This window comes from Struthio camelus, chromosome 1 (genome assembly GCF_040807025.1).
Source record: "Struthio camelus isolate bStrCam1 chromosome 1, bStrCam1.hap1, whole genome shotgun sequence".
In the NCBI taxonomy this organism is placed as follows: domain Eukaryota; kingdom Metazoa; phylum Chordata; class Aves; order Struthioniformes; family Struthionidae; genus Struthio; species Struthio camelus.
In genome coordinates, this window is record NC_090942.1 from 154,433,604 (window position 1) to 154,454,321 (window position 20,718).

Below are 20,718 nucleotides of genomic sequence, written 5' to 3' on the forward strand. Positions count from 1 at the left end.
TGTGGTGCAGTCCACCTTTGAAGATGATCACCTTTGAAGACCCCAGGGGTCAGTCCTGGGTCCAGTCTTGTTCAATATATTCATCAATGACCTGGAGGAAGGGACAGAGTGCACCCTCAGCAAGTTTGCTGATGAGACTAAACTGGAGGGAGTGGCTGACACACCAGAAGACTGTGCTGCCCTTCAGAGGGACCTGGACAGGCTGGAGAGCTGGGCGGAGAGGAACCTCCTGAAGTTCAACAAAGGCAAGTGCAGGCTCCTGCACCAGGGCAGGAATAATCCCATGCAGCAGGGCAGGCTGGGGGGGTTGACCTGCTGGAAAGCAGCTCTGCCGAGAAGGACCTGGGAGTGCTGGTGGACAGCAAGTTAAGCACGAGGCAGCAGTGTGCCCTTGTGGCCAAGAAGGCCAATGGTCTCCTGGGGTGCATGAGGCAGAGTGTTGCCAGCAGGTGGAGGGAGGTGATCCTGCCCCTCTCCTCAGCCCTGGGGAGGCCTCACCTGGAGTACTGGGTCCAGTTGTGGGCTCCCCAGTACAACAGAGACATGGCACTACTGGAGAGAGTCCAGCGGAGGGCTGCAAAGATGATGAGGGGACTGGAGCACCTCTCCTCTGAAGAAAGGCTGAGAGAGCTGGGCCTGTTCAGCCTGGAGAAGAGAAGACTGAGAGGTGATCTCATCAACGTGTACAAGTATCTGAAGGGGGAGTGTCAAGAGGATGAGGCCAGTCTCTTCTCTGTGGTGCCCAGCAACAGGACAAGAGGCAACGGGCAGAAACTGAAACACAGGAAGTTCCACCTGAACCTGAGAAAAAACTTCTTCACTGTGAGGGTGACAGAGCACTGGCACAGGTTGCCCAGAGAGGTAGTGGAGTCTCCTTCGCTGGAGATATTCAAAACCCGTCTGGATGTGATCCTGGGCAATATGCTCTAGAGGTCCCTGCTTGAGCAGGGACGTTGGACTAGATGATCTCCAGAGGTCCCTTCCAACCTAAACGATTCTGTGATTCTGTGATCATCTGGGATTTTTGCCCTGACAGACTTCTTGCTCTGGCATGGTCCTAGGATACTGCTAGTGCTTTTGTTCTCTCCTGCTATCTTTCTGTGGTCCTCTAAGTTGGTTGTTTTGTGTTTTGTTTTTGCATTGAAGATCTTAAGTTTGTCATGGGTTAATAACGAGACAAAGAAAGGGTGTCGATCTTTCCATTCTATAGTTGCCTGTGACTGCCAAAGACTGGATTTAATGACTCAACAGGCTTCTTCCTGTTGCATTACTGATGCTAGTTGTTCAGGACAGGCTTACGGGGGAATCTGGAATATTGCCCTGGCAATGCTTTACTTGCATTTAGATCTGGCTTGGAAATAGGACTTTTGTAATGAGCTCTGGAAGTTGAGAGTTACCCCAGAGAAACGAGGTGAGGGGAGTATTCTACCGTTTGAAGTCTGCAGCCTTCATTTATTTAAAGCACTTTGAATTTGAATCCAGTACTCTTCTGAATTTTAATTTTTGAAGTAAGGATTGATCATACTTCATGCAGCAATGGAGTCCCTCTGCTGCATATCATAGATCTAAACCTGACACAGACCTTTGGATATAATCAAATAATAGTTCAAAAAACAGCAGGAAAGCCTTTTGGCAGTCAGCGCAATTTTGCAGACCAAGTCACCTCCTTATTCAGTGTACCTGCTTGCTGCATGATTTGGCTGAACTTGTTGTGGGACAGCTCCTTCATGTCTGCTTTTCTTCTGGGGTTTTTGCAGAACTCTACACAGCTGTTACTTCTTAACTCCACCTCCTTGTGGCTGCTAATCTTCATGTCACGTCTGTTCCATCTAGTAGGATTATGCAGTCGCTCAAACAATGGAAGTCTAGAAGCTGTGTGAGTAGCAAAGTGATTACATCTTCACCTGACAGATTTTTAAGAAATGTGCATGGCTGTATTACCATCTCAACTTGGAGACAAGAGGCTGTCAGAAAATTCACTGCTTTCTAATCTTAGGCCTAGCTTCTTTCTGACTTTATTGTGGCACAGATACTAGAATGCAAATTATCAGAGTACACGCAGGGACTGAGGCAGGGATACCCAAATGTCTGTTCAAGGTTTCACCTTGGATTCACAGGGTGAAGCCATCTGAATGCGGCATTAGCCATGACAGACAAGGCTTATCTGCTACACTGCATTCCCAGTGTCTCTGGGCATGTCAGTGGCCTTTGGGAAGCCCAGAGCACAGGGAACCATGGTGTGAATTAGTCAAGGTAGCTTCACAGAGAGTCTAAGGGAGACAGAAAGATCAGCGCTGGTCCAATGATGGTAAGCCCTGCTTGGCTTCTTGACCAATATCAAAAAAAGGAAGCTACCACTGTCTACCAAACAGCAGAAGAAACTAGGAGACAAAATGTTGTCACAGCAATTTTAGGGGGCTGCCTTAGAGAAATCTTGATAGAAAAGCAGTCCTAAATACACACATGGATAATGGGAAATGGAAGATTTAGAAAAAAACCAATTGTTATATGGAGATAAGGAGATGCCACTAGACCAGATTTAACAATGGGAACTTTATTGTCATCTTTTTATTTAATAGAAAAGCTGATTATATTCTCTTTCAAATGAAAAAATAAACAATTGAAAAGAAGGGAATGGTAAATTGTTGGCTGCCTATTTAAAAACACAAAAGTTGCAAAGAGTTATTCCAAACACATTTTCTTCATATTATTCACTAGCTCATAACTCAAATGCAATAGCTAATGAATTTCAGACATTCTGAAATGCACAAGTACACTTCACAGAGTCTCCTATAATTGATCAATCTATAGGGAGAGGATTAATTTATCAAAATTAGAAATACTTGATAGGGCTGTTCCACATGTCCTCTAACTTTAGTGTGGAAAATAAAACAATCAATCAAACAAAAAAGAGAATTTCTCCAAAAAGGCGATTCTCCAACCAAATTAGATTGAACTTATTGTGATAATGAATCCATTTTGGCTCTGATAAGGAAGGTAGTGAGCTCAGAAGTTAAGAACCACATATAAACACCGGTACCCAGAAACTCTGTGAACTAGACTGTTACTACATGATGCCAGGTCTCAGCATTTCATCGTAAAATGTTCAGCAACACCTTGAAGCGCCTGCTTAATTTTAAACTTGTTAGCTCATAGATTGACTGCTGAGAAGTACTTTCACTGGACAAATGGCCACAGCAATTGGATATGTCATGAACCACCCCCTTTGCTGTTTGATTTCACTCTCACAGGTGCTGGTGGTCATTGTCCCCACAGCAGTCCCTGGAGTGAGATATGACTTTTCTCTTCATCTTTGTCGGCATGGAAGCCGCTAACTCTGAGGTGACTGAGCATGGTGCGGGACTCCAAACATGGCGAGTGAGGAGCATCACACATGCGGTTCCACAAGCTCCAGCAGTTATTTGGTGCACATTCACTTACAAAACCTGATGTCTGCATGTACGTTTATCCTGTACCCAGCACAATGGGATGCTGAGTTTAGGACTTTTGAGTGCTGCAACAATGCAAATATTAAATAAAAATTCATGACAAGAAATAACAGGAAAATAAACAAAAGCTTGGTTCCGACTCAGCAGGACCTTTCTTTTGAGCTTCAATATCGAGCTTCAAATTTGGACAAATTACACTTTCCCAACAAATGAAAACTAAAAACATATTTGTTGTTGCTGTGTTCAGACTGTGGGACATGTTCACATTTTCTTTGCATAATGAAGAATTATAACCTCGTTCGTAATCATTAACAGCAAGGAATACAGAACAGATTTTACATACCAGATATTATCAGGGAGATGATGAAACCCAGACGACACTTCAAGAAGGACTTCGAAATCCTTTTTCTTTAGATAAGCTACCTGTAAGCAAAATTGTTGGGCTACTTTTTCTCCTTGGTTTTCATTAACATAGCCATTTGCATAACAAACAAGACACTTATTTCTGAGAAGTTCACATTCTCCTGCTGCTTGCTCTCCTCCTAAAGTTTCATTCTCTGTTACCAGCCTGAGAAATCACTTCCACTAAACCCAACTCTGATGTCACCCCTGCGGGTTTGGCATTTCAGGGGAGCAGCAGCCACAAAACCTGCAAGAGTACAGATTATGTTCCCATGCCATTTGTTCCATTAACAACTTATATTGCATGTTAAAAAAAAAAGGCGAGGAGAACAAAATAAGAGAGGATATCAGGAGATTATATTCTTTACCTACCTCAGATGTTTGCAGCTGAGTTAATGCATAGATTATGAGCCTCAGGTAAGGCCTTCTGAGGCTAGTGGAAGGACTTTCATCAGATGCAGTGAATTTCAGATAGGGCTGTGCTTTTAGAGTGAAACAGAGCACTACTATGCAATTGACACCGGCAAAAACCTGGGGGGAGAAAAGAAGCAAGCAAGAAAAGAAAAGAAAAAAGGCTTTAGGCAGTTTTGCTGGCTTGGATATAAAGGTTCACAGTAGAATCCATTGAAGCCCAAACAGATTCATATCTAAATAAAAATAAGGAAACTACTTCATCTGAATGAGATTTTGCTGATCCTCTCTAAATAACATGGTAAATGTTCAGTCACTTTAGTAATTAAATTTTAACTTTAGAAGCTAAATTGCTTTTAAACAAGCTTCTGGGAGCTACCTTTGGCATGCAGATCAAGAGTCTTGTCTTCTACACTGAAAGAGCCTGGAGTATCATTATGACAACGAGCATTATAAACTAAGCCACCACCAGAAAGAGATTTGAAGGAGACGAGCCCCATATTTAGCTATAGTCAAGAACACGTGTGGAAAAAAAAACACTCAGGAAGTTTAACCAAGAAAATATCATCTAATATTTAAATCATTAAGGGTTACAATCAACCTATGTTGTAACAAAAAATTTACAGCGGAAAAGGTAGTGGATGAAACTGTGATGATAAGGGACAGGCTACTGAGAAAGGATAATGCCTAGTTAAATAATCACCATCCAAAACATGCTTGAATATTTCTAAAATAGAGACAGATTGCAGCTTTGAAAAATATAAGGAGCACCCATAAGATAGAAGGGTCTGTCTTGTAAAGGACGTGAAAGTCATTATGAATAACCTTCGTGACACGACTTCCCAGGGTAATGCTATGGAAAGCCTCAGTAGTACAAAAAAAAGGTATATCGAACAGTAGTAGATATGCGACCTTGCCTTTGTATGCAGCAGTGGCAAGACCACTTCTGGAATAACAGGTCCAGTTCTGGGCTCCACTGCATGAAGGATGAGGAGATAATGGGGAGAGTTCACAGGAGGACATTCAGGATGATCCTAGGCCAGGAGAACAAACCTTTCTAGGTATGATTTCAGACATGCAGATTGACTTTCTCACTGAGAAGGAAGCTGAGAGGCGACTTACGTTCTTAGACATAGAAAAATCTATCCACTAAAGGAATGGAGAGTTGCAGACAAAGGCATAACAAGATCTGGAGGGTAGAAATTGAAGTCAGATACATTCAACCTTGACAGTAGATGTAATTTCCTACTGCTGAAGTTAATGGGATGTCAGAATGTCTGAACAGGGGAGGTAGCCATTCACGACTACATGGGGCAGTCCTGTAACTTTATGATGACTCATGCCCCTTTCAGAATGCTGCTCTCTGAAAATCAGTGTCACAAGACTGGAACAAAGTCACAGTCAAGCAAGAGAGAGCAAGCTATGGGGCATCAGGTGCAGAGGGACAAGTGAGGTAGAGGAGACTCTGGGACATTGTACTGACACATAGCTAGCTATATCTTGAACTACTGTGGGTGGCTATAGAAATGAAAATGTGATGCTTCCTCTGTTTGTTCCTTCCCTCTTGCACCACAGAGAGGCTGGGGAGAGCTCTTGTTATCAGAATGTGGGTAACACTGGCATACGCTATTCATACCATTATTACAATGAACTTTCATGCCTCCAGGCTTCACACAGTTGCCTGTAGGGTTCAGGAGAAATACTTTTCCAGTCAATGTACAGCTGACTAGATACATATTGCATATGAAGGCAGAAAGAAGAACTATAACTACAACTGGACACAATAAATCTGAACAGGAAAGATCACAGGACACCCAAAGAACAATGTGGTGCTGGAAGATGATATTAAGAGTCCTTTTACATCCATGACATTTTATCTAGCCAATTACCAGATGTGGAATTAGACCAGAAGAAACTTTTGGGTAACTTTGACTGGTCTTTGTGATATAGACCACAGATTACCTGCTAGCATTGCCTTCCCACTTGGTTCCAGTCATGGAAGGGCCCTCAGGCACTGGGACGCAGTGCCTCCTGCTGCCTACCCCCTGCTTGGCAACAGCTAAGCCTCCAGAGCTGCTTTAGCCCAGGCTTTGTTCATGGGCTCAAAACACGAGATGGCAAATGAAATTTGGTGCCCTGAAGGGGGGCTTTCTGGCCTTAAACTGTCTGAAATTTGAACAGAAGTGAAAAGCTGTAGTTAAGGACTGAGCTTCTCTGGCTTCCTGCTAGGTCTGGCTACAGCCCTTTAATTAGAATAAGCTAATTACATTTGACAGAGGAAAAGAGGCTGTCAAGTAGTATGGGATAAATTCTTTTTGATTCAGCAGAAAACATTTTAACCTTAGGTATCCTGTGGGGAACAGGTGCAGAAAGGAACCCTGCGTGTCTGAGAGCTGGACGAGAGTTGGTCTTTTAAGTAACATTTCCTCTTTGCTGAGGATAGGTCCTGTTTGGACAGTGGCTGAAACAAACTAGGAGATAGCAGCACTGCCTAAGCAGCTTTCCACCTTCCTGCTTTCCTTGTGCTGTGGGAGCAAAGCAGGAGGTGAAGAAGAGGTGATATCAGACGGCCGAGGTGGGGACTGACAGGGTGTGCTTAGGCTGCTCTTGGACTTGAAGGAGTGCACAGTGAAACAAAGCCTTAATTTGTGGTTTAGGACCTGCAACATGTCCTAGTGGGGTGGTTGGAACTGTCAACTTGAATTGTTTGCTCAGCAAACAAAAGATTTAGCCTGAGCTTTTCAAAAGAAGCTGACATGGGTTAAGGGCACCCCAGCCCCATTAAAATCCAGTAAGAACTGGGCTCCTTAATTCTTCGGGCCTCTTTGAAAATGCCAGACTTCTTCTCCCTTCCTGCAGCCATGGAACTAGGACAAGCTCTGGATACTGGTAGATGATTTGCCCGTTATTTCATAATGTGGTTAAACAACTGTAATAGCACAGAAATTAAACTTGCAGCCCCTAAACTCAAACAACTAGCATAATGTAGGGTTTGAAAAGCTGGCGATCTCAAATAGTTAACTAACAAGTGTTTACAGTGTCTCATGATAGTTGCTGGCACTAAGACAAGGGCAGTAAAAAGTGGATTAGATGAAGATAAATGTGAGACACAGGCAGAAACAAGTACTCCAGCAGATGTGTGTGGAAATTAATGGGGTGGTGATAATAACAAATTCTGATTCGCCACACAGTAAATGTGTCTCTTGATAATCAGTTTCCAGTACAATATCGACCGGGTATGTAAGAGACAGGAATCTAAAGGGGTAACATCTCAGCCTTGCAAATAGATTGCATAGACACTAAATACCTTAAAAATGAGAGCTGAAAAAGTTGTCTTTATTTGGTCCTATGCAAACTTCCCTTCTAAAGAAGTTACTTTTGATCAGAGCAGATCTGTGATCCAGTTTCTTTACAAATGAATCAGCAGAGCTATAGGGGAAAGATGATCTTCCAACTCAAGCATAACGCTGATGGTCAACAGATCTTGGTCATGTTCCAATATCTGCCACAGAAATCCTGTCTGAAGCGGGCTGCGGAGTTACTGCCCTCTCCATATGTTTGCTAATCTACCAAACTGGGATGTGAAAGCTCCCACACAACACAATACTTTGCCAGATGTGTTGTTGAACTTAGTGTGTTTATGTTTGTAAGGAGAACATAGGATGAAAGGCATTACAGAAATGTAAAATATGATTTGTTATGATTTAAAAGTCATTCTGCTTTAGCAGTGCTACTTCAAAATATTTGCACCCTGCAGGCATTTCCACATAAGGACCTAAGCCTATCTTTTCTTTTCCAGTCCCATGTTTAAAGAAATGGGGCAGCTTCCAAACCTTTCGAAAATGGCTCTTTGCATTTGCCCACTGCGGTCTGTGTGACAATGCAGATCAGGCTGTGGCTCTACACTGTAATTTATACTCTGATAAAGCCGGTGTGAGAGGTTATCAAACAGCTGCTTGCTCTAGGGGTGAGGAGCAGTAAGAGCTCTAAACTTGGGTCAGTGAAAACAATCTGGGACAAAAAAAGACTGCTGGCCTTTCTGTTTGTTTTTAACCTAGATCATTTTACTTATCTGGTGTGGAGCACATGCCCACAAACAACTGCAACACTACTTTAGACTGTGGTTTGACGTGCATTTAAACCCTGCTGAAAAGCAGTACCTGCACTCATCTGCACCTCCCCGCCCCACCTACAAATACACTGTCTCCTCTGGCTGCTTTTAAGCTAACTCAAGTATCTGTGCATCTGTGCAGGGAGGCCAGTGCAAACCTGGCTGCTCTTCAGCTGGGCTCATTCCCTGAGCCCATTTGCTGGGCAGCTGTAGAAACATTCGAGCTAGCACAGCCCAGAGGGTCGTACCACAGACAGAATAAACGGTAGGTAAAGGGGGGTGGGGTGTGTAACAGGACGACACAGAACACTGTTTTGTGGTAGCCATACTAAAATCAAAACTGCATGCCTGGAGCACAGCGTGAACGTGTAGGTCTGCAATGCATTTTTCTTGACGGGAAAATCATTTAAAACTGTCCCATTCCCCTATCCTTCCAGTCTTGCTCACTGTTTTCCTGCCCTGAACGACAGCTTGCTACCGCTTGAATTGTGTGGATAAAACTTGATGACAGCCCTGTACATCAAGTCCTTGAGAAGCTCCAGCTTAACAACAGAAAAATTGAGGGTTTTTTTTTTTACTTTGCTTGCTTTGTTTTGAAGGAGGTTATTTTAGTCAGGGTCAGTTTGGTGATGCTGTTCACGGAGCAGCGCTGAAAAACACTTTTCCCAGTGCAGTGGCGGTCAAGAGATGAGATTCAGCATGGAAAGGACCTGATCAGCCAAGCTGGGGCCGCCCTTACGCTGGTTTGCCACCAGAGAAAATGCAGCGTGGAGCTAGGGCTGTAGCAGGGGAGGCAAAAGAGGAGGAGGAAGGGAAGCTCTGAGACTGGCCTTGCCACCAGGGTAGCTGTAAGAAGGACCCACAAAATCAGTTTGATATTTGGTATTTCTGTCCAGACCCCTGGAGTGAGATTGGGCGGAGGTGAGAATAAATCCTGTGGGCCTTCTATAAGAAATTGCTCAAAATCCAGTAATCTTAACAAAAAAAAAAAAAAAGAAAGAAAGAAAGAAAAGAAAAAAGTACTCAAGACAAAGAAAATGGAATTTATAGATTTCTATGTCTTACATGCTAAAATAAATATGACATTTTCAATTTCCAGAGAAGACAGCAAATACCTAACTGCTTGTGAGTGCAGTTTTCTCTGCTGGGCTTCGTGGCCACGTATGACCATGCTACTTTGTCCCACGGTCCCTCTTATCCAGTCGCTCCATGTTCAGTTACATCAGTCTTGGGCTTCCCTGCCTCCTCTATATTTCAGAGGCCCACCAGGGTTAGGTGTCATCGCTGCCATTTAACACAAAGGAGTCGCTCTAAGAAAGGGCAGAATGCATGGATTCGTGCAAGTGGCATCTCCTGCTGCCTGCACCAGCTCCAAGAGTGAGGAGTTGGACAGCTGAACACAGAGGTGAAAGCTCTGGAAAGCACAGAGCAGGCACGTACCGCTCCGGACTATGCACTATTTAGCCCAACTGAACGAGTGTAATTTCTCAGTCGCTGCTTCTCACGCACATGACTTGTTAAAGGGATTAAATTAAAAGAATTCCCAGAGCTAATCTAGTGATGATATTATGAGAGACAGGAGCTCAAGTGTATCCCGTAGAAGGCTGATCAGGTTTCCTCGAATGTATTATTTATAGGGCCATCTGCTTCAGACAAGCATTGTAGTCTGAAGGGGAGGAGGATTTTGAAGGAATTCAGTCATTCAATTGGGATGGGGGGCGGTTCTCCCCAACACGCTTTTGTAGTTATTTATGGAATAAAGCCGGCACCAAAATACCTGTATGCTGATCTCTTGAACAAAATATTGCTAAGATCTGAGAGCTCTGGGGTGTCCTCACAAAGAGGGCATTCATAATATCGTGTATTAGTATAAGGGAGAGAGATGTATAAATGTGTTCCCGTTTGAGATACTGGTGCACAGGCTGTGAAATACAGTTGTATAAACAGATCTATGACTGGAATGTGAGGATGCAGAGGGAGCAGCCAAAAAAGGCAGAGCCTGTAGGAAAACAGGAAAAATTTCCCCAAAACAGCTAGTTTAGTTACTGTATGGCTCAGTAAATGTAGGATTTGTTTACAGCTGTTATAGTCAACCTAAAGAGAAATCACAAATATAAAAAATAAATTGTCTCTTTGTGATTTAGACTGACATGCTATTCAAATAATATGGGTCAAGAAATGTGAAATAAAATACCTCAATGAACGAGATTTGTGTTCTTTCCCTTCTTGTCTCTCTCCCATGGTGCTAAAAGCAGACATGTTCTGCTGAGATTTCCCCATCACAGTTGCATTGTCAAATTTCTAAATATCAAAGCTTCCTCAGGCTAATGTCTAAGCCCTTCTTAGTGATCAAGAATGAAATTTATCTCAATGCTTTAGTTAGGAAGGTTCTGCTAAAGCTTTGCACAGAACTTTGCTGGAAGCTACCTGTCAGTTTGCTGCCCATTTCCCAGTAATTCAGACTAATGACTCTTCAACCGTTATTTTTTTTCCTTCCTTTTGCATCTGTCTAAAAGTAGCTTTCTGCTCCAGTTACTGGTTTAATAACGCAATGCTATCTTCCGAGGCAAAATTCTCACCCAGTCTTACTTTGTCTCATGACTGTTTTCATAATCCTTATTTTGCCAGCTATTACAAAAAAATCCAGGCAACTGGTTGTAGTCTTCAAAATCTTATACTTCTGAATTAGAGTATTTCCTTAAGAACTACTCTCCTGAACCCTGAGCCTACCTAGGAAAGTTTGATTAAGAAAATGCAGAAAGTAATCACAGACTGTCTGAAAGGTTGCTGTATATAAAATCAGAAAATCCTTTATACAAAATTTTAGTTTGGCTGAAATTTCAGTTACCAGATCGTAGAAGATTTCTCTCAGAGTTGCAACCTGTTTGTGTTTTATTCAGACAATCTGAGAACTAAGTTTTTGTCTGATATGTGACTCGGCATGTGACTCGGAAGCCAAATGTTCATATGCCAGGCAGGGAAGTGCAGATTATGGAAAGTGACTGAATCAAGGAGTAAGACTTGCTAGTGAGAACAATGCCAGCACATTCAAGCTTCACTAGGGTTTCTTTTAGATTGAACTATACCATGTAGCTGTACCATGGCCCTTTCTGGACGTGGCACTCTGAGATACCAGCAGGCATTGGCTGGTTGAGTACCAGTGCCATCAGCCGCAACAGCCAGGAAGGCGGTGCAGCTAAGTTCCTGGACAAATGGGCTTCAGGCAGCATGTCAGCACATTGTCCCTACCCAGGCAGTTGTACCTAAGGGCCTAAGAAAAAGACTGTGTTTCCTCAGCGTCCCCTACTCTGTGACATAAGGATCAGCGCCCTAATCAGAATCAGGTATAATACAACAGAGGAGGAAAGAACGTTATATGATGCCTCACACGTAGAGGCCACATTGGAGGAGTGTCTCTACACATGCAGAGGTATGAAACTATGAGGGCAACCACTTGGCACACGTTTCAGCCTCTAAATACCCAGCGTTGCATGCAACACAGACCAGACACAGCTGTTCATAAAGAATAGTGCTTGTGAACAGAAAGGGACACCTACTATCCTGTGATCGAAAGAAGTCTGAGTTAGCAAGACAATAAAAAGCAACCAAGCTGCTGCAGTCCCTTTTTGTTTCCACTGCTACAAGACCGATACCAGTGGCAGATTTTTCACTCCTCCTCTCAGCCTAAAAGCCTCCTGAGGACTGGATTCTCTTTCCTGAAACCGCTTTGGTTGGCTGCTCTGCACCTACTGCAGGGAGATGACTCAATTAAAAAGTGACAAGACCTCTGGGCAGGACAGAGGGCTAGGGATTTCAAAGTCCAGGCAAGACAAAATACTAAAGATGCTGAAATCAAGTAGCTTGTGAATAGGCATCTCTGCGGAGGTTTCTTCACCTTCCTGCAAACCAGGCAGAAGGTTCATGACAGCTTCTTAAAGAATACCCACAAACAAGGGGCATCATGTCTCCCTATAGGTTTCTACAGCTCTTATCACAAAGCCTATAATTAAACAATAGTTGGAATTTAGTCTGCCTGATTTCACAGTCATTAGCTGCCACTGTCATTACACTGCCACATTTGGTGGCAACACTTTTTAAGTCGCCTCTTTTGTTCAGGATAATGCTCTACCAGACAGCTGAAACACACTCACAGTTCACTGCTACTAAAAGGAGAGCATCATCTCTTGAGTTCAGCTGCCCATTCCAGTGTCCTCCCCTGCTCTAAATCAAAGACTTGTTGGATGCGTCACTGAGTTCAACTCACTAAACCAGCTAAGAAAACAATCCACTTCTGTTGTTGTTGGGTCCATCTTTGGCTGTCTTAATAAGCTAAACCAGCTGAGTGGACCAACATGAAGTCAGAGCCAAGACAGCCTAAACAGCGAGAGCAGCTACCAGAAGGGATGAGGGAAGACTCAGAGGGTGTCCATGGTAGTAAGCCATCAGAGTGACTCAGTCTCACGTAACTTCATCCTCACTCTTGCCTTGCACCCTCCTATCCACTGTGCTTGCTGACTGTTCAGTCAGTGATAAAGTGGATCAGGGGAATAGATCCAGGTGCAAAGTGATGGCAGGTGGGGATGCAGTTGAATTTCTTTTTTCCCTCCAGAATAATTTCAGCTAAAGCCACTTTGCTGGAAGGGATCACTGCATGGCTGTATGAAGAGTTGTGTGGGCACAACAGTGGGAACAAGCAGCTCAAGGACTGCTTAATTCATCACTGCTGTTAAAAGATGTCCAGAGAATCTGAGCTTCAGGGACCAGAATTGAACCTAAATTTTAGTTATATCTAAGACAGCAGAAAACTAAAGGTAAGCGCTCGTGTTTCCTGTGGAGCTAGTGAACACGAAAAAAATAGAAAGCTTTTGAAGGCTTCCAGGTCTTTTTCTTTACGTTTAGGTGCCTGCACTAGGTGGATTGGGTTTTGCACAGTAAATAGCAAGCCACATAGGTGGTACTTTTGAGAGCTGCGTGATCACTTCCTAGTGGCTGCAGTAAACAAAGTCGAGAATCTCAGCACTCCTGCAGGAGTATGGATGTTTCACCGGTTGCCTTTAGATCAGTGCTGCCAGGTGAGCCATGTGTGGAAGTATACAGGATTGTGTATCACAGTTGCTTAGCTATCATAGCTCCAGGTATGAGCCATGATCACAAATGTACACCACCCTTTGGCCAGACATCCTGAAGTGGAATCCAAAGGATAAGGGTATATCTATCTCCACAGAACCTCAGGATACATATCTTGCCTTAGCTGTTCTGGCACCAAAAATATGTCAGGAACCTCCAAAATACAGCTGTAACTCCATCGTAAGTATTTTTAAATTGATTGACTCTGATTTCCTTGGGTCACTTAGAATGTTACTGAGATGTCTCATTGAAAAGCAGAACTTTATCATATGCAGATGCTATGCTTGTTGTCTGTCCCTGATTTATTGCCGATTCAAAGAAATTATTTTGATACTACTGATTTCAATCATGTTTATTCTATCTTGATTTCCGTAACCATAGGTAAAGAACGTTGGGCCTGAAGCAAAACATAGTTTTAATGTTGCAGCCTTGAGAGTTTCTGAGCACCCTGGGCATGTACTAGGAATATCAGCCTTCACAAGACAGAGGTCCTCAATAAATGTTCCTTTAGTAAATGGAAGTCTGCCTAGCTCTGCAGGTCATGCTTTCTCCCTCTAGCCCTTCTGCTAACCCTAGGTGTGTCATTCCTACATACAAATATTCGATGCTCAGTTTTAGTTCTGCTGTACCAGAACATACTTGCTTCCAACACCTGCAAGAAATTAAAGAACACGAAAATACTCCCTGAAGTCTGTCGCTCATCATATAGCCTACACAAAAGGCTGAATTCTTTTTACATGAGAACATGAGTACATCTGCTTGCAATCATCTTTCTCCAGGCAGCCGGCCTGATCAAGCAGAAATGTGATTCTCCACACTTTGCCCATAGAATGCGTAGTAGACGTTTGCAGCAGAGGGGCTGGGATTCACGAGAAATCGAATAAATGTGCCTTTCACATATTGCTTCACCACCAGTCTGGTGACTCCAGCATTTGGAATCTTGGTCACTTCTTGCCCTACTTTCAGAAGTCAAGAAATGCTTAAATAAAGAGAAACTTGTTCTGTGACAGAAAAGGTCATTTCTTCTGGCCAGGCATTTGGAAAGGAGACAGGAAGCATATTATTTTAAAGGTAAACTGATAAAATATTTGTTTGCTGAAGGAACGGGAGGAATGTCAAAAACATGTCAGCATTCCTTAGATACTACCAAATGAAAAAATTATTGTGATGTCTTACTCCTGCCCTGACAACAACTGCAGAATGTCATAAAGAAATGTATTAGCCTTCAATTATCTGTAGGCTCATGCAGGGTATTATTTTCTTTGCTGTAAGAATGCTCTTTGTCAGTATGTGCATGCGCACTCATGCGTGCGCGTGTGTGCATGTGTGTGTGAATGTGTATTCGGTAGCTAAGAAAGTGGCTAAAAATACTAGAAGTAAAGGATAGTGAATGGACACAGAGGAATATTAGCAGAGTCTCTTACCAGGTAATGCTATTGTTTACTTCTTAATATTTTATGCATTTCAGCTGACCACCAAGAGGACAACTAACAATCACTTACTTAAATGAAAGCTGAGTATTCTGTCCTACTGCAGTTTGTAGCAGAGATGCATTATAGTTTAAGTACTTTTATAGATTTGTCAGATTACCTTTAAAAGGTTGCCTTTCATGCTGCTGCACAAAAGGACTCAAAAAGTAATTTATAGGTACAATTAAGAATGACATGTTTGAGGAATAAAGGGAGGCTATTTTTAACAGAAGCAAGCTTGACAATTGAGTAGCTCAGCTTTAGCATGATTCCTGAAAGAAAGCTGAAGGCAGTGGATGCAGTATATTTTTTATCCTCTTATTTGATTGCCAATTAATATGCTTGTAAAGGCTAAGCTCCCTCCTCAGATTCTGTTTTACAGATAGCCTAGAGACTTAAGCAAGGTCTATAGGAGTACTTTGCCCGTGTAGCCATACAATTGTAACTGTGCTGCAGAAAGGCATACTAGCCCTGTGGCATATGCATGTCAGACCAGCCGCCACACCTTTTTGTTCAAGTTACTGCATTGCCAAAGAGAGGCTTCACTCAAGTGATTTAAGTGGTCAGAGATCACTACTCGCCACATCCCTGGCTAGTACCACTGTGCAGGAAAAGGCTGCGATGGAAGTCTGGTCAGGTAGCCTTAGGTCAATGCAGACGGCTTTGTGTCTGATGTTTGGAGGTACATGGTTAAATCTGGCATGGACTTCTTTTAAATTCTTCAGCCTGCGCTCTTTTCAAGACCTCAGATGAAATCCTGATCCTAGTTCAATGAAAAGGTAAAATTATCACGGCCATTGCTGTGATCAAGTTCTGTGCTTGGCCTAAACGAGTGCCTAATAGAGAGGAGAGTTCTCTCAAATAAGTCTGGCTCTGAGCACTTCAAAAAAAATCTAGCTGTTCTAGAGAAGTCCTTAAAATACAGAGAGAATGCTCATGTCTCCTGCTTAGTTTTTTCCAAAGTGTGCTAAATAGGGAGGAAGAGCATTATCTGTCCTTTAATAAGTGCAGCACAATACCTAGCAGAGGACCAAAAGATTGGCGATCATTAGAAAAAGAAATGGGGCACATGTGAACATGTTAGAGGCTATGGAGAATCTCTGAAATAAAAGCTATCAGCCAGTTAGTTAGCAAATTCCAAATGTTTCTACAGATGGAGGGAGATACTGTTTTCCTTTGGCAGTCTTACCAGCTACAGTCACTGAGATTTATATTATCACCTATTTGAAGTTTTGACACATTTGAAGAAATAAAAAGCCTTTCTGTAGCATTTTCTAATATGAGGATACATACACACATACCTACAGATGTATGACCCACCTTTATCGTCTTCTAATTTAGCCACATCTTGACTTCTTGGCTGAAACACAAAAGAAATGCAAGAGTCTAAGAGAAAGCACATCCCTACTATATATGTCAGGAAAGGTTTGCACAGAGGGCAGGTACAATGCAAAGTTTCTATCCAACAGTCTTTTACTATGAATGTCTGTTTTGTTCAGCATTTGTTCAGAATTCCAGTTAGACTGTTGTATTTGAACTCAGTCACTGGAGACAATGGTGGACAGGAACCATCTTTAAAAAAGCATTTTTGAACAAGGCAGTTTATTCATGTGCATTCACATACACATATATATGTGTGTAGAATTTTTAAGCTGACAGTGAATGACCTATCCTAGTGCCTGAAGATTCAAAGGGAAACATCTTTTATTAAGAAAACAATAGGAAAGAACATTTATTTTGCAGAGACTGAAATACAGAAATGCTCTCATGCTGTGTTTGGCATGACTTGCTACAGACAAGATTTAATGATGTACAGAAGAAACTGTGCATGGCCCAATATTTTCTGGGGCTTCTCTCTGCTGGCCTTTCCTAAATGTTCATTTGGATGTTGCAACACACTGATATTCTGTAATAAATCCATTCTGGCCTCATACTCAACACCTTTTTGTAATATGGCTTCATTCCCTGTGAATGCTAATGCAGGTCATCTTGACTGACCTCTTCTAAATGATGATGTGTAGAGATGCAAATCTCTTCTATAATATACAGAGATAGGATTCCTTCAGCTGTGTCAATAGCCTTTGGAAGTATTGATTGTGAAGTGTGATCGCTGAGGAAAGATGCAGAAGCCTGGACACTTAACAGAGCATGGGTCAAACCTGGATTTTCAGTTATGGGAAGAATAAGTCCTTATGTTAGCACCTCTCTATGGCAGTCAGCCAGTCTTTTGGTCGGATCTCAGTGTAGCAATGGGAAAATGCACATTTCTCTTTATAAAGTCTGTGCTTTCTAGAGAATATTCTTATCCCTTGCTGTGCAGCTTTCTTCCTCACCAGGTGACACAAACACAAGTGTTTTACTTCTGAGAGTAAATGTAATTTGTCCTCATCTTCAAGATCATACATAGTTCTGTCTCACTCTTGCCCCTTGGTCTTTCTGATTTGTTAGGTCACCCCTCTTCGCTTGCTCTGCTGCTTTTCTACATGCCCTCTCCTTTCTGTAGCACGGCAATCAGCCATTGTCAGTACCTCCTTAAGCCACTGCCGTGCAATCGATAGGCAAATGGTAACTTGGTGATGGTTAAGTTGAAGGAAAGTTCGCTTTAGCTAACATTTTAGTATATATTTGGAATGATCAGTTACATAGATGATTTGTAAGTGTAAACTCTGTGCTACCACCTGTCTTGTCCTTCCTTTCACATCCTAGAGAGATGCACTGATTTTAAGCCTAGAAGAGATCACTATGGTCTGACCAAACCATTCAGACCGTTCAACATCCCTGTTTAAACTCATGTTTCAAGATCAAGAAGAGCTTGCAACTGAGATTCTCTTTTAGGGAGAAAAAAACTCTCTCCTTAAATAAGAATGATCCAGGTACTCTTAACATAATGCCTCTTAAATTATTCCAGTGTTGTCCAAGAAAAATGGCTTGTACCTTCCATGTGCTTAACACTCATCTGGTATTTTTCCTCTGAAGCTAAACGCTCAACTCCAATTAGATTATAAGCATTCCAGAACAGAAACTGCTTCTCTATCTGTATAAACATCACTGGTGCATAGAATCTTAATATTAGTAATGAAATAGATATGTTTCATAACTGTAATTGTCCTCGTCACAAACTAATCCTTGGATAATTTTGGATAATATATTCCTAAAGGTGTTCAGACAGTCTGGGAAGTGAAAAAGCATTTTCCAATATACTGTTAATAACATTCTCAGATCTTTGAATATTTCTGTTTTGTATTGTTTACTTATATATAAGAGGTTAGTTCTCTGTGTGTGATAGCTTATTTTTAAATGAAAATCTATGCTGTTTAAATGGAAGCTAGAGATGAACATGTGAGTGAAACCTGTGATGAAATAAGAGGAGATGGAATGTGTCCATAATGAAACCAACATGTAAGAACCCTGTCAGCCTTTGTTTTACTTTTTCTCTCTTTCAGCCTTGTCTAGCACAACTGTCTGTGCTCTTACAAGTAAATTAATCTGTGCCTTGGGCAGTAGGAACTTTCCATGGCTAGAGGGGACTGATTGATTGCTTCAAATATTGAGAATATAGGTTTGATGGGAATTGTGTAGCAATGGCGACAGCAGTGGAGATTTGAGTGTTTTTCTTCTTTACTGAATTATATACCTTACAACACACACACATACATACACTTTTTCAGCTAAACAGAAAAAGACCTCTCTCTGCCGTGTGTTTCTCTCCTTGCTCTCCAAGCCTTTCAGTATGGCTTACTGTAAGCACAAACTAAATTAAAAAGTCACACAAGATTACTACTGTGGGAAAGCTTTTCTATAGGCATATTTAATGGCTTGGTAATGATTCACTGATCTGGATATATTAGGGGGAGGAGGGTTGTTCTTTTTTTCTTTTTTTTTTTGGTATAGCAATATTTCTCATGAAAGGGCCAAGCCAGACCACACAATAAAAATTTCATATAAAATGATCAAGGATAAAATGCTGACTTCAGTAAAAGCAAGGGCAAGTGTTGCATTTGAAGCAACAGGACAAGGATTCCTGTTCAGGTACCTAAAATTTGCTCAACAAGAGTTCCAGGTAAGGCCTTTCGGAAATGTGCTCCCACTTTTGGGTGCTTCATACTTCAAAGTATGAACCCCAGTTTTGTCTTCACTGAGAAAAGGCATCAAGCACCCTATCCTATTGTCTCCGATTAACAAGTGCTTATCAACAGCAAAGTTATATTGCATGTCATGTTCTGTCACTGCCTGGACAGGAAAATCTATATTAATCAGCATGAAAAAAATTTTTAAATGATCACTTTTGAGAAGATGTTCTTAACTTAGCAATTACTTGAGTGAAAATAATCATATACCACTATGTGGCCTCTCCTGCCGCATATTGTCATTGCTGTGCTTGTGCTATTTCTGTAAGGTACAAGAACGCCGCAAAGAGTTTGTCTTTATGTTTACTTACTCCTGCATAGCTAAACGCTAGTCTGGACACAAAAGGAAGAGAAGAGATCAGTGTTGACAAAGTGTAACTGTACAAACAATTACCCCACTCAGGTCCTTCCCAGCTATCAATAACACTCAGCCACTACGTATTAGACTTATAGCCATTGCATCTTCAGTAATAATTACCAGGTGACAGTATCTTTCCATCGTGGCCCTTACTGGAAAGACAGGATTTAGCGTCAGAGGAAGATACCCGGCAACAGAGACTGGGTATTGTTCGCAACTGAGAAAGGAATTCACTGCCCTATGCTTAGGAAAAGTACTACAGATCTGCAGTGCAAGATGTGCAATAAGATGATACGTAACATCAAGAAGATTTTTTTTTTTAATGAGAAGCACTACAGTTTCATATAAGAGGCAGTTTTTGTTAAACAAAATGGGAGGGTAGACAAATGTTCATGGTGACAGACCTTGAGAGAGGAGGAGGAAGCAAAATACCTTTGTGCCGGTCTTGGTAGCAGCAAGCTGTTACATTGCTCACCCCACCTTCAAGAACTGCAGCCTCAGAACTCCCATTTTTGAAGCTGATGAGCTTTCTGGGTAACATGTATCTATCTGGGCTGGCTCAAAATTGGGTGATCTAGCTCAAAATTGAGCTGTTTCACCCACCAGAGCATTTCTGATTGAGAGGCCATAGCATGCTGCAGATAGCAACGTATCAGCTCCTCTGTGCTGCAGCCATCCCCAATGCGCCAGCGCATAACAGCAATTATACCAAAGCTTAGAGGAGCAAGCAGGAACTTTAGGGGCCTGCCTATATGAACAAATGTGGGGAAGTTCCTCTGCTTGGGTGAACGACAGGCAACCTTAGCTCAGAAGTTGTACAGCCCTATTAGCATGTGTCTGGGACAGAGCTAACGGGCCCTGCAGCGAGTCGGGTCAGGCCTCATTCCAGGCCAGAGCACAGTAGAGTTGCCCTCTGTCACCCACAAAATGTAACCACACAAAATTAAAGAGCCCTGGATGAAATGCATGCATTTACACAGGAGCTGCATTTCTGTACTATGGTATTTTGCAAGATCAGGGCGTAGCAGCAGCAGATTGGAATTTAATCTTTCTGAAATAAATGGGATTCCGTAGTGCTGTTATGATTAGAATTCAATATGTGCATGAATATTTGCAGGACAGAAGGCTAAACAATCACAACAGGCAAAAATCTCCCGTCAAATTTCCATACTCTGCAGCCATGCAGTATTGTACTGCCAGGTTAGTAAACACTCCATTTGAAGTCACTGGCATCCAAGCATAGCCTGGTGCAGTGGGATTTCAT

At 42.2% G+C, this 20,718-nt stretch overlaps 1 long non-coding RNA gene across 2 annotated transcripts in view; it reads right to left on the minus strand.

The window, feature by feature from the left end:
* Positions 1-20,718, minus strand: part of LOC104143357 (uncharacterized) — a 44,665-nt gene that overhangs the window by 14,763 nt on the left and 9,184 nt on the right. For both annotated transcript variants that reach the window (XR_011137438.1, XR_011137442.1), the window contains exons 2-5: positions 16,290-16,329; positions 4,220-4,382; positions 3,793-3,868; positions 1,681-1,872 (exon numbers count right to left, since the gene is read on the minus strand). This is a non-coding gene — a long non-coding RNA (uncharacterized lncRNA). The remainder of the gene's footprint in view (positions 1-1,680; positions 1,873-3,792; positions 3,869-4,219; positions 4,383-16,289; positions 16,330-20,718) is intronic.